Consider the following 2,549-nt stretch of genomic DNA (forward strand, 5'->3'; position numbering starts at 1 on the left):
GCAAAAAAGTACAGGCGCAAGGACGCAAGTAGTACCTTGCATCTGGTTAATCACACAGGCGCAAGGACGCAAGACATGCCTTGCGGCAGTTACTTCGGACAAGCGCAAGGACGCAAGACGTTCCTTACGCCTATACCAGATTCTAGTTTTTATGCCCTAAAACACTCGTGTTCCAGTTTAAACAATATGTTAGTTTCCAAAGACCGGGAGTTTTGCATCAGTTTAAGTGAGTTTTGATTCACCAAGCTCGCTGAAGCATTTCAACGAACACTTGGTGTGCAACAAAACTTATAAATCAATTTCGACATAAAACATGAGTAATCGAACGAGAATAGTTAAAAGGTTACACTTACCTGTTCTTGTGACATCTTGATAGAGTTTTTTGTCGGTTTTTTTCTCTTCCTTTTTCTCAATACGCGTATCGTTGTGGTGTTGGTGATGGTGATGGTAATGGTGGCGGAGAAGATGATGTACTGATGGTGGTGGTGCTGGTGATGGTTGTGGTGGTGGTGATGTAGTGGTGATTATCAGAAGAAGGGTCGCAAGGATAGACGGGTCGCAAGGGGGTCGCAAGTGCAAGATTCTTCGTAATCGTCGTCGGGCGCAAATGGGTCGCAAGAATCCAAGTCTGTCGGTGTGTGTGTGTATGTGGTGTCTGTTTCTATATTTGACCTAATTTATTATCACTAGGATGCAAGGACGCAAGGCGCAAGGACGCAAGTCGCAAGGTCGCAAGGTCTCTTGCGCCTTGCGCGGGCAATTTGTCAATTTTATTTTTTTTGGGTTCCAGCTCAGAAATGGCCAAAAAAATGGGCAAAAAGGTGATAAGCCCATAAATAAATAACTTGTGAAAAATTGTATCGTATTTAATAGTATTTCGCAATAAAAATATAACTATTTCGTATACACCTCGCATAACATCATGTACTTGTATAAAATGGGAGTTAAATGGGTTTCCATGTAAGGATGCAGTTGGTGATCCTGAGGATTAGATTAATCCAGTGTATAAATCGAAAACATGGAGGGAGGTTTATTCATTCAAGGTAGAACCTATAATTAGATCTGTTTCATGGCCAAAGAGTGAGTGTCCAACAAAACATCTACATCCACATCATAAAAAACAATTAGGAAGGCATAAGAAAAAAAGAAAAAAAAGTGCAAATGAGAGCAGCCCATTGACAAGAAGAAAAGAAACAAAAGTGAAAATGAAGTAGAAAAGCCCATGGTCAAGAATGGAAAGTTATCAAGAGCTGGAACAAGCAAAACATGTAAAAAGTGTGGTGTAATGGGACATAACTCAAGGGGTTGTGGAAAGGCAAGTCAACCCAAAGCAAGGAAACGAAACAAAAGCGCAGGTGCAAGTACAAGTCAAGTTGGTGGAAGTCAAAGTCAAACTGTTGGAAGTCAAGTTATTGATTAAGTGTCAGATTTGAAAGTTGATTGATCTTGTTTTAATCTTAAAGTCATTTGAAATGTTTAAGTCTTTTTCCATGTTTTAATTGTTTTACTTTTTTGGAGATGGAACTTGATTGATCTTGTTTAGATTTTAATTTGAATTGTGATTTTAAATGGATCAATTTGTTATTTGGTTATAATGATTTTGTTATTTGATTCTTAACATGTGTATGAATTTGATTATTTGCAGGTGTATGAATCTGATATTGCAGTTCAATTTGCTATTTGGTTATAATATTCTGTTATTTGGTTGTTAGCAGTTCTATGAATCTGGTTATATGCAGGTGTATGAATTGTGACAGTGTATGAATCTGCAGGTGTATGAATTGTGAAAGTGTTTGAATCTGCAGGTGTATGAATCTGGTTCCGTTGGTCATTTGATACATATTAACTTTTGGTCATTTGAACAACTACACATAATACACATTCACTTCTGGTTAAGTTTTGGTCATTTGTTAACTGCACATAACAACCAAATAATACACATTCACTTATGTTCATTTTATATTCACTTCATTTGGTCATTTGTTTAACTGCACGTCATATATATATATATTCACATAATACACAACACAAAATATAGTGAAAATGCATGAACAAACACATTTTTATTCAATTGAACTTCATTGATCACAATTCAACTATCACATTACAATTCAACTGCAATCTAATTGAAATACGAATAACAACCAAAACAAAACCAGCTAAAAAATACAAATTTCTTCCATCTTAACAATTGAGCATATTTTTCTTGTAAAATATCTTGAATTGGAGGATCTATCCATCCAATGAAACCACAATTCTTACCACCCTGTAAATTAACTTGTCAATTAGGTCTAAATTTTAGTATTACGAACAAAAAAAAAATTATCGAAGAAGCTTACGTTACGAGCACAACAACAGAACCTTCGACCTGGATTTTTTGATTTCGACGAAATACAAATAATGGGGACACAAACACAATACATAGCCATTAAGAATTTTGGATCGAAGCTTGATTTGGGGATTTTTGGTTGAAGAACGAATAAGAATGAAATTAAGGTTCCATTCAGTTATATGTTTGTATAAAAAGGGTTTTTAAATTCACGTGATTA

The sequence above is a fragment of the Rutidosis leptorrhynchoides genome, chromosome 8, assembly GCF_046630445.1.
Source record: "Rutidosis leptorrhynchoides isolate AG116_Rl617_1_P2 chromosome 8, CSIRO_AGI_Rlap_v1, whole genome shotgun sequence".
Lineage (NCBI taxonomy): Eukaryota > Viridiplantae > Streptophyta > Magnoliopsida > Asterales > Asteraceae > Rutidosis > Rutidosis leptorrhynchoides.